General features: G+C 45.2%; 1 long non-coding RNA gene across 1 annotated transcript in view; it reads left to right on the plus strand.

Moving 5' to 3' along the window:
- The first annotated feature begins 3,648 nt into the window (after nucleotides 1-3,648).
- Nucleotides 3,649-15,425, plus strand: part of LOC137380780 (uncharacterized) — a 35,834-nt gene continuing 24,057 nt past the window's right edge. Inside the window, exon 1 of the long non-coding RNA XR_010977081.1 lies at nucleotides 3,649-3,875. This is a non-coding gene — a long non-coding RNA (uncharacterized lncRNA). The remainder of the gene's footprint in view (nucleotides 3,876-15,425) is intronic.

Raw genomic sequence — 15,425 nt, forward strand, 5'->3', positions numbered from 1 at the left:
GACAGGAGCAGAAACAGGGCAACAGCAGCAAGGAGAGTGCCAGTGACCTGCATAAATGCAAGCTGCTACACAAAGTCCACAGCGAAACAGAGCTAAGACAAAACTCAGAGGGAAGCAATTCTCAGTCAAAAGATGAACAGGCATTCCACATTGTGAACCTGACACATCATGTCGATGAAATCAAACAATTGGAAGCTTTCGCCACTATTAACATCACATGCCCGATGAAAACTGGCAAACATACACTCAAGGTCAAGATTTACACTGGTGCTGGTGTAAATATCCTACTAGTCCGAATCCTCAAAGATATGTACTGGAGTCGTTGGGAGTCAATGACACAACCGAAAACTGCCAAGTTATCTGCATACAACGGTTCACCCATCCCTTGCAGTGGCATAATAATAATTCAATGCAGCTATGGCAAGTTGGCATGCAAACCACAAACATTCTACCCAGTAGACACGAGCGGACCAGTGGCAGGACTACCAGCGTGCAAGGACCTCAACATCATAACCATCCACGGGAGCATTGCCAAGGGGATAGCTCCAAGGACCAGAACATGCTAGCAGAGTCAGACAGTGCGGTCTGGAAATGCAGCAACAGCACAATTATGCCGTGCCTTCGCTTTTGCTCTCTAGAGAACCGTCAGCACTACAACGAGCCAGAACGGACAGGTATCTCCATGAGACCACGTATTCTTCCCCCAACAAGTCCTCGACCTTCAGCCCCAAGCCTTTAGACGTGGAGGATGAGGAAAGGTGATGGGCACGTAATGTCCTGAAGAGGCAGATGAGGAATGAGTTGAAGCATTGTCTATTGGCTCTTTGAGATGAGGTGCTGGAACTTTCCAAGAATGACAAGACCCCAAATGTGGTTTTCTTGAGAAAAGCAACAGAGTATGTTCCCCTTGTCCTCACTTTCCACCCCATCAGCCTCCATATCCAAAGGATCATCCTCCGCCATTTCCGCCACCTCCAGCGTGATGCCACTACCAAACGCATCTTCCCCTCCCTTCCCCTGTCAGCATTCTGAAGGGATTGTTCTCTCCGTGACACCCTGGTCCACTCCACCATTACCCCCACCACCTCGTCCCCTTCCCATGGCACCTTCCTCTGCAATCACAGGAGGTGTAATACCTGCCCATTTACCTCCTCTCTCCTCACTATCCCAGGCCCCAAACACTCCTTTCAGGTGAAGCAGCAATTTGCTTGCACTTCTTTCAATGTAGTATACTGTATTCGCTGCTCACAATGTGGCCTCCTGTACACTGGGGAGACCAAACGCAGACTGGATGACCGCTTTGCGGAACACCTCCGCTCAGTCCGCAAGCAGGACCCCGAGCTTCCGGTTGCTTGCCAAATCAACACTCCCCCCTGCTCTCACGCCCCACGTCTCTGTCCTGGGATTGCTGCAGTGTTCCAGTGAACATCAACGCAAGCTTGCGGAACAGCATCTCATTTACCGATTAGGCACGCTACAGCCTGCCGGACTGAACATTGAGTTCAATAATTTCAGAGCATGACGGGCTCCATTTTACTTTTATTTTCAGTTATTTTTTTCTTTTTCCTTTTTAAAATTTTTTTTGTGTTTATTTTATTTCATCTTAGTTTGTTCAGTTTGCTTACCCACTGTTTTTGTTTCATGTTTGTACTTGCGGCTATTCAATTTTCAGTCTGTTAACACTCTATCTGTACTAATGCTTTGTCTTTCACACACCTTTAACATATTATTTGCCTTTGCTGCACGACCCTCTGGTCATCTGTTCTGTGACATTGTCCTATTTACACCTTCTCCTTTGTTATCTCTTGCCCCACTCCTGCTTTACTTGCTTATAACCTTTTACATTTCTAATATTTGCTAGTTCTGAGGAAGGGTTACTGACCTGAAACATTAACTCTGCTTCTCTCTCCACAGATGCTGCCACACCTGCTGAGTATTTCCAGCATTTCTTGTTTTTATTTCAGATTTCCAGCATCCGCAGTATTTTGCTTTTATAACAGAGTATGTTGGCAGGATGAAGGCAGAGGAACAGAAACTGAATGCAGAGAGGGAGAAACTTCAGAAGGAATAGCAGATAAGACACAAATTCCCCGAGCAAGAGTTAGCAAACCACCAAGATGCTATATGGACTTTTGAGCCTCTTTATTTGTAAATTTCACAATCTTTATCCATTTGTAAATAATTTCATGTTATCTAATTTTGTGTGTTTTGTACTTTTAGCATACGAGACTTATCTTTGGAAAGAAGGGGGATGTCATGTGATTGCCTTTAAGACTAATGTCCCATTATTTTCTTTGTATGCTAATGAGCTAAGTACCAGGATGCAGTCATGTGACTCACAGCCAGCATCACTCTGCAACTATAATACCCTAGAAGCAAGTTCTGTAAATAGTTAGCTCCATACTGTGTATAATTGTTTAGTTGTAATAAACCTGTTTGAGATCTTCAAAAACCTGGACTCCACGCATTTTATTTATGTTGCATCAGACAACATAAATAAAAGCTCATTACACCAAGGGGTCTTTCTGAAATGCTTCAATGGGTGTTGATATAATTACCAGCTCCATTATTCGGTCTGACAGCTCAGTTCCTGAGAAGTCGCATTCGTTGCCCTTACAATGGCATCTACATACGAACTGGTCTATTGATTCCTGTGGCTGTTGCCTGTAGAACATCAATTCCAGGTGGTGAATTCAAAAATTCACTCTTAATTGGAGCTGATCTTCCAGCACTTTCCAAATCTTTGCGGGATCTTTCGGGTCCTCTTCAGATAAGCTTGACGTATTGATTCTGTGTATCCGTCATTTCCAATACCTATCATTATTTTTACAGCTTGTTTATCTGGTTCTGCAATTACTTGGTTTGTAAAGCATAACTGCATTCTTTTTTGGAACAGTTTGAACTCAGGTAGGATATCCAAGGCTTTCCAGTTCAAGCTGGGAAATTTTATGTCCATTTTTCTGCTGCTCTTTTGCTTTAAAACTTGGTTCTGTGACTCTGTACTGTCTTTCCTCTAAAAAAAAACTCTCCTGGCTGCTTTGATTGACAGGAGCAGGTGCTTAGCAGTACTTGTCTGTTTATCTAGCTTCCAGCACTCTAGACTGTCTATTTGCATAGCTATAGAGAGAGAGAGAGCCCCTTTGACCCACCAAGTCTGTGCTGACCATCAACCACCCATTTACACCAATATTCCCTACCACATCCCCACCATTCTCCTACCACCTACCGACACTGGGGGCAATTTATACCTATCAACCAGCAAGTCTTTGGCTGTGGGAGGAAACCAAAGCACCCAATGGAAACCCACACGGTCACAGGGAGAACTTACAAACTCCACACAGGCAAGACCCAGAACTGAACCTGGGTCACTAAAGCACCAAGGCTGTGGTGCTAACCACTGCACCACTGTGCCACCCAGCTTTACAATAGCCTTTTAAAGTGCTTTTTATCTCTGCTAGAGTTTGTTTATGCAGCGGTCAATAGGCAACTCTTCACACTTGTGTGGTTTTATGAGTTTTTTTAAAACTCTGGTTGAGTGAATGAAAGCTCTTTATGCTTGAGTGATTTAATGGTTTCTTTTTATAGCTTTAGCTGTGAGCTGCGTGAATAGAGGATTCCCATGCTTTTTGTTGTCGGGCGTCACCTGTCATAGCGCGAATTTCAATCAGCCTGGGGGAGCCTTTAAAAACAATTATCAGCCTAAGATAAGGATTGGATTTTTCCTGTTTTTTTCTTTTACTGAGCCTTGAAAAAAATCAACTTTGCATGCACCTCAAAGCTTTATTTTCAATGGGGATTCCTGGACTAATGACTTACCTGATCGTAGTGATTGATTTGCAGCCTGTCGATCAGTGATCTGTCTTCTACAGCTTGAGGTAAGTGTTTTCTCCTTTCCCTGTTTGGGCCAGTAGTTTTTTTTAACTTCCTTTCTTTTAGCTGTAGGATGGTAGTTTTTAAAGCTGCTTTCCCTGTGGTCTTAAATCTTAGATTCTGTCTTCCCACCACAGCTACCACTATGTAATGAGCTGCCACCATGTAATGAGTTCTTTTATGTTTGTCTGTTATGTTATTTTGTCTGATGAAACATAAATGAGATGTGTAGAGTGCAGGTTGTTGAAGTTCTCAAACAGGTTTATTACAGCTAAACAATTATACACAGTACAGAGCTAACTATTTACAGAACTTGCCTCCAGGGTGTTACAGTTGCAGAGTGACATTGGCTCTGAGTCTCAGGGCCAAATGGCCTACTCCTGCTCCTATTTTCTATGTTTCTATGAATAAAGAGTATTTCAAAAATAGAATGTGTAAGACCAGGGTGGGAATGCGAAGCAGATTAATGATGGTACTTAGCTCAGTAGCATGCTAAGATCTTTAAAGGGACATTGGCGCAGTGGTTAGCACCACAGCCTCCCAGCTCCAGGGACCCGGGTTCCATTCTGGGTACTGCCTGTGCGGAGTTTGCAAGTTCTCCCTGTGACCGCGTGGGTTTTCGCCGGGTGCTCTGGTTTCCTCCCACTGACAAAAACCTGCAGGTGATAGGTGAATTGGCCATTGTAAATTGCCCCTAGTGTAGGTAGGTGGTAGGGAATATGGGATTACTGTAGGGCTAGTATAAATGGGTGGCTGTTGGTTGGCACAGACTCGGTGGGCTGAAGGGCCTGTTTCAGTGCTGTATCTCTAAGAAAAAAAAATTACTCTTAAAGGCAATCATACAATGCTCTGTCTCTGCAAGATCTCCCTTTTGGTTCCTAATCGGTTCCTCCCCTCCTTTCAGAACTTGTATTATTATTTATATGTTCATAAAAGACTTTTGGATTCCATTTCATGTTACTCATTAATTTCCCCCTTGCTTCGTTTTTCTGTTCTCCTCTGTACTTTCCCTATTGAGCTTGGTTCTTTACAGTGTCATGAACCTGACATTTATCAAAAGTTTTCTTTTTCTGATGAAAGGTCACAGACCTGAAACGTTAACTTTGTTTCTCTCACACAGATGCTGCCAGACCTGCTGTATATTTCCAGCACTTTCTGTTTTTATTTCGTTTCTATATCATTTTAATCTCTATACCTTTAGTCATCCGGGGTGCTCTTAGCTTTGAATGCCCTTCCTTTCCTCTTCATGGAAATGCATATAGTCTGTACCTGAACTATCTCCTCTTTTAAGGCAACCCGTTGCTCATTTACTGTTTCGCCTGTCAATCTTTGATTTTAATCCACCTGGGCCAGATACCCTTTCAACTCACTGAATTTAGCCCTCCTCCTGTGGTGTGTTTTCATGTTTAATTTCTCCTTGTCCTTTTCCATAACTACTCTAAACCTAATGATATTGTGATCACTGTTTCTAAAATGCTCCACTGTAACATGACCAACTGGCCTTAATTCATTCCCTAGAACCAGATCCGGCACCGCTTCCTTCCTCGTTGTGCTGGAAACATAATGATCAAGAAAGTTACACATTTCAGGAATTCCTCTCCCTCTTTGCCTTTTACCCTGTTATTTTTCCAGTCTTCATTGGGATAATTGAAGTCCTCCATTATCATTACTCGATAGTTCTTGCATCTTTCTGTAACTTGCCCAAAAATTTACTCCTACCTCTCCTTACCACTATTTGGTGGTCAATAATTACACCCAGCAGTGTAATAGCTCCTCTATTTACTTACCTCTAACCAAATAAAGTCGGTCTTTGAACCCTTAAGTACATCATCATATTCCAGTGCTTTAACAGTATCTTCGACCAATACTGCCATTATGCCACCCCGTTTTGTTCCCCCCTTCTCCATCTTTCTTGCATATTTTCTGGCAAGGAATATTATGTCCAAATTCTTTTCTTGTTTGAGCCACATCTCCACTATTGCTACTATATCATAATCCGATTTAACGATTTGTGCCTACAGCTCATCGACCTTATTTATCATGTCCTGCACATACACTCTAAACCATCATTAATCTGCTTCGCATTCCCACCCCTGTCTGATACATTCTATTTTTGAAATACTCTTTATTCACAGAAACATAGAAACATAGAAAATAGGAGCAGGAGTAGGCCATTTGGCCCTTCGAGACTGTTCCGCCATTCATTATGATCATGGCTGATCATCCAACTCAGTAACCTGTTCCCGCTTTGCCCCTATATCCTTTGATCCCTTTTGCCCCAAGAGCAAGATCTAACTCCTTCCTGAATGTTTGACCTCAACTGCTTTCTGTGGGAGCGAATTCCACAGGCTCACCACTCTCTGGGTGAAGAAATTTCTCCTCATCTCAGTCCTGAAAGGTTTACCCCGTATCCTTAGACTATGACCCCTGGTTCTGCACTCCCCCACCATCGGGAACATTCTTCCTGCATCTACCCTGTCAAGTCCTGTTAGAATTTTATAGGTTTCTATGAGATCCCCCCTCACTCTGAACTCCAGCAAATATAATCCTAACCGACTCAATCTCTCTTCATATGTCAGTCACGCCATCCCAGGAATCAGTCTGGTAAACCTTCGCTGCACTCCCTCTATAGCAAGAACATCCTTCCTCAGATAAGGAGACCAAAACTGCATACAATATTCCAGGTGTGGCCTCACCAGGGCCCTGTATAATTGCAGCAATACATCTCTACTCCCGTGCTCAAATCCTCTCGCTATGAAGGCCAACATACCATTTGCCTTTTTTACCGCCTGTTGCACCTGCATGCTTACTTGAAGTGACTGGTGTACGAGAACACCCAGGTGTCGTTGCATATTCCCCTCTCTCAGTTTATAGCCGTTCAGATAATAACGTGCCTTCCTGTTTTTGCTACGATCGTGGATAACCTCACATTTATACTGCCTCTGCCATGCATTTGCCCACTCACTCAAGTTGTCCAAATCACCCTGAAGCCTCTCTGCATCCTCCTCACAACTCACTCTCCAACCCAGTTTTGTGTCATCTGCAAATTTGGAAATATTACATTTAGTCCCCTCATCTAAATCGTTAATATATATTGTGAATAGCAGGGGTCCCAGCATCGATCCCTGCGATACCCCACTAGTTGCTGCCTGCCATTCGGAAAAAGACCCGTTTATTCCTACTCTGTGTTTCCTGTCTGCCAACCAATTTTCTATCCATCGCAATACACTACCCCCAATCCCATGCGCTTTAATTTTACACGATAATCTCTTATGTGGGACTTTGTCGAAAGCCTTCTGAAAGTCCAAATAGACCACATCCACCAGCTCCCCCCTATCAACTCCACTAGTTACATCCTCAAAGAATTCTAGTAGGTTTGTCAAGCACGATTTCCCTTTCATAAATCCATGCTGACTCTGTCCGATTCTACCACTGTTCTCCATGTGCTCTGCTATAAAATCTTTGATAATGGACTCTAGAATTTTCCCACAACTGATGTCCGGCTGACTGGTCTATAATTTCCTGTTTTCTCTCTACTACCCTTTTAAAAAAGTCGGGTTACATTAGCTACCCTCCAATCTGTCGGAACTGTTCCAGAGTCTATAGAATCTTGGAAGATGTCCACCAATGCATCCACTATTTCTAGGGCCACTTCCTTAAGTACTCTGGGATGTAGATTATCAGGTCCTGGGAATTTATCAGCCTTCATTCCCATCAATTTACCCAACACCATTTCTCTACTCATACTGATTTCCTTCAGTTCCTCCCTCTCACTAAGCCCTGTGTTCCCCAACACTTCTGATATGATATTTGTGTCCTCCTTTGTAAAGACAGAACCAAAGTATGCATTTAGTTGGTCAGCTATTTCTTTGTTCCCCATAATAAATTCCCCTGTTTTTGACTGCAAGGGACCTACATTTGTCTTCACCAATCTTTCTCTCTTCACATACCAATAGAAACCTTTACATTCAGTTTTTATGTTCCCTGCAAACTTACTTTCGTACTCTATTTCCCTTTCTTAATCAATCCCTTGGTCCTCCTTTGCTGAATTCTAAACTGCTCCCAATCCTCAGGTCTGCTGTTTTTCCTGGCAAATTTGTATACCTCTTCGTCGGATCTAATGCTATCTCTAATTTCTCTTGTAAGCCATGGTTTGGCTACCTTTCCCATTTTACTTTTGCACCAGACAGGAATAAACAATTGTTGCAGTTCATCCATGCGCTCTTTGAATGTTTGCCATTGCCTATCCACCGTCATCCCTTTAAGTAACGTTTCCCAATCTATCATAGCCAACTCGTGCCTCATACCTTCGTAGTTTCCTTTATTAAGATTCAGGACCCTAGTCTCAGAATCAACTACATCACTCTCCATCTCGATGAAGAATTCTATCATATTATGGTCACTCATCCCCAAGGGGGTCTTGCACAACTATATTGTCAATTATTCCTCTCTCATTACACTATACCCAATCGAGGATGGCCTGTTCTCTAGTTGGTTCCTCAACGTATTGGTCCAGAAAACCATCCTGTATACACTCCATGAATTCCTCCTCTATGGTATTGTGACTAATTTGATTTGTCCAATCTATATGCAGATTAAAGGCACCCATAATTACAGATGTTCCTTTATTGCATGTGTCTCAAATTTCCTGTTTAATGCCATTCTCAACATCACCACTACAGTTTTGGGGTCTATATACAACCCTCGCTAACGTTTTTTGCTCCTTAGTGTTTCTCAGCTCTACCCATACAGATTCCACATCGTCAGAGCAAATATCCTTCCTCACTATTGCGTTAATTTCCTCTTTAACCAGAAATGCAACTCCACCACCTTTTACTTGTTGTCTGTCCATCCTAAATACTGAATACCCCTGGATGTTCATTTCCCATCCCTGGTCACCCTGCAGCCATGTCTCCGTAAGCCCGACTATATCATACCCATTTACATCAATTTGCGCGATTAATTCATCCACTTTATTGTGAATTCTCTGCGCATTAAGGCACAAAGCCTTAAGGCTGGTCTTTTTAACATTACTTGTCCCCTTCCCACTATTTTTCATTGTGGCCCTGTTTGATTCTGGCCCTTGATTTCTCTGCCTATCACTTTTCTTATTCCCCTTACTGTCTTTTGTTCTTGCCTTTGATTCCCCCTCCTCTGACTCCTTGCAAAGGTTCCCATCCCCCTGCCATTTTAGTTTAAACCCTCCCCAACCACTCTAGCAAATACTCCCCCTAGGACATCAGTCCGGTCCTGCCCAGCTGTATCCCGTCCATTTTGTACTGGTCCCACCTCCACCAGAACCGGTCCCAATGTCCCAGGAATCTAAAACCCTCCCCTTCACACCATTTCCTCAGCCACGTATTCATCTGATATATCCTGTTATTTCTACTCTGACTAGCATGTGGCACTGGTAGTAATCCTGAGATCACTATCTTTGAGGTCCTACTTCTCAACTTACTTTCTCGCACCCTACATTCTGCTTTTAGGACCTCATCCTTTTTGTTAACCTACATCGTTTGTACCAATGTGTACCACGACCACTGGCTGTTCACCCTCCCCCTTCAGAATGTCCTGTAACCGCTCTGAGACATCCTTGACCCTCGCACCAAGGAGGCAACATACCATCCTGGAGTCTCGTTTGCACCACAGAAATGCCGATCTGTTCCCCTTACAATTAGAATTAGAATTAGAATTAGAATATTACAGCGCAGTACAGGCCCTTCGGCCCTCGATGTTGCGCCGATCATCTGACCTACACTATTCCATTTACATCCATATGTCTATCCAATGACCACTTAAATGCCCATAAAGTTGGCGAGTCTACTACTGTTGCAGGCAGGGCGTTCCACGCCCCTACTACTCTCTGCATAAAGAAACTACCTCTGACATCTGTCCTATATCTATCACCCCTCAACTTAAAGCTATGTCCCCTCGTGTTTGCCATCCTCATCCGAGGAAAAAGACTCTCACTATCCACCCTATCTAACCCTCTGATTATCTTGTATGTCTCTATTAAGTCACCTCTCCTCCTCCTTCTCTCTAACGAAAACAACCCCAAGTCCCTCAGCCTTTCCTCGTAAGACCCTCCTTCCATACCAGGCAACATCCTAGTAAATCTCCTCTGCACCCTTTCCAAAGCTTCCACATCCTTCCTATAATGCGGTGACCAGAACTGCACGCAATACTCAAGGTGCGGCCTCACCAGAGTTTTGTACAGCTGCATCATGACCTCGTGGCTCCGAAACTCGATCCCCCTACTAATAAAGGCTAACACACCATATGCCTTCTTAACAGCCCTATTAACCTGGGTAGCAACTTTCAGGGATTTATGTACCTGGATACCAAGATCTCTCTGCTCATCTACACTACCAAGAATCTTCCCATTAGCCCAGTACTCTGCATTCCTGTTACTCCTTCCAAAGTGAATCACCTCACACTTCTCCGCATTAAACTCCATTTGCCATCTCTCAGCCCAGCTCTGCAGCCTATCTATGTCCCTCTGTACCCTACAACACCCTTCGACACTATCCACAACTCCACCGACCTTCGTGTCATCCGCAAATTTACTAACCCACCCTTCTACACCCTCATCCAGGTCGTTTATAAAAATGACAAACAGCAGTGGCCCCAAAACAGATCCTTGCGGTACACCACTAGTAACTAAACTCCAGGATGAACATTTGCCATCAACCACCACCCTCTGTCTTCTTTCAGCTAGCCAATTTCTGATCCAAAGCTCGAAATCACCTTCAACCCCATACTTCCGTATTTTCTGCAATAGCCTACCGTGGGGAACCTTATCAAACGCCTTACTGAAATCCATATACACCACATCCACGGCTTTACCCTCATCCACCTGTTTGGTCACCTTCTCGAAAAACTCAATAAGGTTTGTGAGGCACGACCTACCTTTCACAAAACCGTGCTGACTATCGCAAATGAACTTATTCTTTTCAAGATGATTATAAATCCTGTCTCTTATAACCTTTTCCAACATTTTACCCACAACCGAAGTAAGGCTCACAGGTCTATAATTACCAGGGCTGTCTCTACTCCCCTTCTTGAACAAGGGGACAACATTTGCTATCCTCCAGTCTTCCGGCACTACTCCTGTCGACAATGCCGACATAAAGATCAACAACAACGGCTCTGCAATCTCCTCCCTGGCTTCCCAGAGAATCCTAGGATAAATCCCATCTGGCCCAGGGGACTTATCTATTTTCACTCTTTCCAAAATTGCTAACACCTCCTCCTTGTGAATCTCAATCCCATCTAGCCTAGTAGGCTGTATCTCAGTAATCTCCTCGGCAACATTTTCTTTTTCTACTGTAAATACTGACGAAAAATATTCATTTAACGCTTCCCCTATCTCCTTTGATTCCGCACACAACTTCCCACTACTATCCTTGATTTGCCCTGTTCTAACTCTTATCATTCGTTTATTCCTGATATACCTATAGAAAGCCTTAGGGTTTTCTTTGATCCTATCCGCCACTGACTTCTCGTGTCCTCTCCTTGCTCTTCTTAGCCCTCCCTTTAGATCCTTCCTGGCTAGCTTGTAACTCTCAAGCGCCCTAACTGAGCCTTCACGTCTCATCCTAACATAAGCCGCCCTCTTCCTCTTGACAAGCGCTTCAACTTCTTGAGTAAACCACGGCTCCCTCGCTCGACAACTTCCTCCCTGCCTGACAGGTACATACTTATCAAGGACACGCATTAGCTGCTCCTTGAATAAGCTCCACATTTCGTTTGTGCCCATCCCCTGCAGTTTCCTTCCCCATCCTACACATCCTAAATCTTGCCTAATCGCGTCATAATTTCCTTTCCCCCAGCTATAATTCTTGCCCTGCGGTATATACCTGTCCCTGCCCATCGCTAAGGTAAACCTAACCGAATTGTGATCACTATCGCCAAAGTGCTCACCTACATCTAAATCGAACACCTGGCCGGGTTCATTGAATCCCCTATAACTGTTGCATTCCCACGCTTTTTACTTCTCCCCTGTGCAGCAGAGCCAACCATGGGCTGTTGCTGCTTTCCCCTGAGAGGCTATTTCCCCCAACAGTATCCAAAGCAGTATATCTGTTTTGCAGGAGAATAGCCACAGGAGATTCCTGCACTGCCTGCCTAGTCCTCTTGCTCTTGCTGGTGGTCACCCATTCCCTTCCTGCCTGTGGAGTCTGAGCCTGCAGTGTGACCACCTCTCTATACGTGCTATCCACGATACTCTCCACCTCGCGGATGCTCCACAGTGTTCCCAGTTGCCACTCCAGCTCTGAAAACCAGACTTCCAGGAGCTGCAGCTGCAGACACTTCCTGCACACATGCTGGTCCCGGGCACTGGAATTGTTCCCGGCTTCCCACATAGAGCATGAGGAGCACACCACGGCTTTGAGCTCTTCTGCCATGACTCAACCCTTTAAATTAAACCTTTTGGAAGATGCTTGATATCAAATAATATCAATTACACTCGGGACTTTCTTCCCTGGTCCTCGTTACTACAGAACTCCCTAAAAAACACTACTTACTATATATGAAAATAAACTGTGGACCTTTCTTACCTCAGTTACTAAACCAGCTCTTTAGAGCTATTCCCTAACAGCAGTTACTCACCAACCAATCACCTTGCAGCTTTTCTGTGATGTCACTGTTGACTTTTCAAACTCTGGCACGCCTGAACTGCTCTCGCGGAAGGTAAGTGACTGGGCCTCGATCCTCAGGTTCGATTTATAGGCTCCGCTCTCGGCGTTCTCCCCACAGGTCCGCTCTGCTCCGCTCCCGGAAAATAAAGCCAATTTAGGGGGAGGCGGTGATGAAGTGGTATTATCACTGGACTAGCAACCCAGAGACCCAGGGTATTGATCTGGAGACATGGGTTCGAATCCCACCACAGCAGAAGGTGGAATTTGATTTTAATTAATAAATCTGGAATTAAAAGCGAGTCTAATGATGTCCATGAAACCATTGTCGATTGTTGTAAAAACCCAACTGGTGCCTACATGTGACAGCAATGTGATTAACTCTTACATGCCCTCTGAAATGGCCTAGCATGCCACTCAGCTGTACCTAACCGCTACGAAGTCAATAAAAAGGAACGAAACCGGACGGACCACCCAGCATCGACCTAGGCACCGGAAACGACAACGGCAGATCCAGTCCTGTCGACCCTGCAAAGTCCTCCTTACTAACATCTGGGGGCTTGTGCCAAAGTTGGGAGAGCTGTCCCACAGACTAGTCAAGCAACAGCCTGACAAAGTCATACTCACGGAATCATACCTTTCAGACAATGTCCCAGACACTGCAATCACTATCCCTGGCTATGTCCTGTCCCACCGGCAGGACAGACCCAGCAGAGGCGGCGGGACAGTGGTATACAGGAGGGAGGGAGTTGCCCTGGGAGTCCTCAACATCGACTCTGGACCCCATGAAGTCTCATGGCATCAGGTCAAACATGGGCAAGGTAACCTCCTGTTGGTTACCACCTATTGCCCTCCCTCAGCTGATGAGTCAGTACTCCTCCATGTTGAACACCATTTGAAGGAAGCACTGAGTGTGGCAAGGGGACAAAATGTACTCTGTGTGGGGGACTTCAATGTCCATCACCAAGAGTGGCTCGGTAGCACCACTACTGACCGAGCTGGTCAAGTACTAAAGCTGCAAGACTGGGTCTGCAGGTGGTGGGGGCACCAACACGAGGGAAAAACATACTTGACCTTGTCCTCACCAATCTGCCTGCTGCAGATGCTTCTGTCCATGACTGTATTGGTAGGAGTGACCACCGCACAGTCGTGCAAACGAAGTCCCGCCTTCACATTGAGGATACCCTCCTTCATGTTGTGTGGCACTATCACCGTGCTAAATGGGATAGATTTAGAACAGATCTAGCAATGCAAAACTGGGCATCCAAGAGGCGCTGTGGGACATCAATCCTGCAGCGAGTAACTCACCTCCTAACTCCCCAAAGCCTGTCTACCATCTATAAGGCACAAGTCAGGAATGTGATGGAATACTCTCCTCTTGCCTGGATGGGTGCACCTCCAACAACACTCAAGAAGCTGGACACCATCCAGAACAAAGCAGCCCACTTGATTGGCACCCCATCAACAAACATTCACTCCCTCCACCACCGACACACAGTGGCAGCAGTGTGTACCATCTACAAGAAGCACTGCAGCAACATGCATGGGAACACCACCACCTGCAAGTTCCCGTCCAAGTCACACACCATCCTGACTTGGAACTATATCGCTGTTTCTTCACCGTCGCTGGGTCAAAATCCTGGAACTCCCTTCCTAACAGCACTGTGGGTGTACCTACCTCACATGGACTGCAGCGGTTCAAGAAGGCAGCTTACCACCACCTTCCCAAGGGCAGTTAGGGATGGGCAATAAATGCTGGCACAGCCAGTGACGCCCACATCCCATGAATGAATAAAAAAAAATCTCTCCCAGTCCTCTGTGCACTTATCTCTCCTCTCTAATGCTTCATCCAGGTGTTCTTTCCCCTGCCAAATGTTCTTAGTAAATGGACAGATTATGGCAGGAGAAAGAGCAGTTTCTGGAGCAAAACGTTGAACAGTTTTCTTCTGAGGTGACTGCTGAAAATAAAGAATCAAGTCTCAACAGCTAGTTTTGGTGACTGCAGCTTTGACAGTAGCGAAGGTGCGAGAGCGAGCTAACAGCTGGGAAGTCAATTTCAGTGGAAGTTTAAAAGTTAATTCCCTTTTGTTTTCGGAGGACGAGGGACTGCTGGGACCAGGGACTGCTGGGTAAGGAAAAACTATATATTTGGGTGGTGGCTGTACCCGAGACACTACACGTGCAGTGTCTCCCACCCACCCTCCTCCTCTAACCAAAAAAAAAGGGACTTTGTTGTGTTGATAAGGTAAGCTTTTTATTTAAGAAGTTCTGTCCGTTGGATTGCGAACCTTACACGTTTTGACATTTTTTTTTGGTTTTTCAGTAGATCTGTTGGGAATTTAGAATAGAGGGAATGGAAGTTAAGGCAGTTGTATGTTCCTCCTGCAGAATGTGGGAGGTAAGGGTCGCCAAGAGTGTCCCTGCTGACTGCATCTGCGGGAACTGCACCCAACTCCAGCTCCTCGAGAACCGCCTTAGGGAACTGGAGCTGGAGCTGGATGAACTTCGGATCATTCGGGAGGCGGAGGGGGTTATTGAGAGGAGTTATGGGGAGGTAGTCACACCTCAGGTAAAAGAAGTAGGTAGATGGGTTACCGTCAGGGGAAGGAGAGGGAACCAGCAGGCAGTGCAGGGATCCCCTCTGGCCGTATCCCTCAGCAACAGGTATACCGTTTTAGATACTGTTGCGGGGGACGACTTACCAGGGGTAAGCAATGGGGTACAGGTCTCTGGCACAGAGTCTGTCCCTGTTGCTCAGAAGGGAAGGGGGAAGAGGAGCAGAGCATTAGTCATTGGGGACTCCATAGTTAGGGGAACAGATAGGAGGTTCTGTGGGAACGAGAGAGACTCACGGTTGGTATGTTGCCTCCCAGGTGCCAGGGTTCGTGATGTCTCGGATCGTGTTTTTGGGATCCT

Source organism: Heterodontus francisci, chromosome 1 (assembly GCF_036365525.1).
Source record: "Heterodontus francisci isolate sHetFra1 chromosome 1, sHetFra1.hap1, whole genome shotgun sequence".
Taxonomy (NCBI): Eukaryota; Metazoa; Chordata; class Chondrichthyes; order Heterodontiformes; family Heterodontidae; genus Heterodontus; species Heterodontus francisci.